We start from the raw sequence: 200 nt of genomic DNA on the forward strand, positions 1-200 counted from the left end.
GCATTTTCCGACGCTTTTCATTTAACAGTTTCCGGCCGTTGTTGTGCATCCTCGCACGGGGACATTATTTGTCTCAGCTGGAGCAAACACATGTAAGATCCATCTTGCTAAAGTCTCTGGAGCGAGCTGGGAGATGGTGCAAGAAACCAGCTATCACTGGATGGAAACTCTTGCTCTCTTATTTTCCTTCCCGTTAACTA

General features: G+C 46.5%; 1 protein-coding gene across 1 annotated transcript in view; it reads right to left on the minus strand.

The window, feature by feature from the left end:
* LOC119593603 overlaps nucleotides 1-200 on the minus strand; it is a gene marked incomplete at its 5' end in the record, with an annotated part of 118,927 nt that overhangs the window by 118,081 nt on the left and 646 nt on the right.

The sequence above is a fragment of the Penaeus monodon genome, chromosome 32 (assembly GCF_015228065.2).
Source record: "Penaeus monodon isolate SGIC_2016 chromosome 32, NSTDA_Pmon_1, whole genome shotgun sequence".
Classification (NCBI taxonomy): Eukaryota; Metazoa; Arthropoda; class Malacostraca; order Decapoda; family Penaeidae; genus Penaeus; species Penaeus monodon.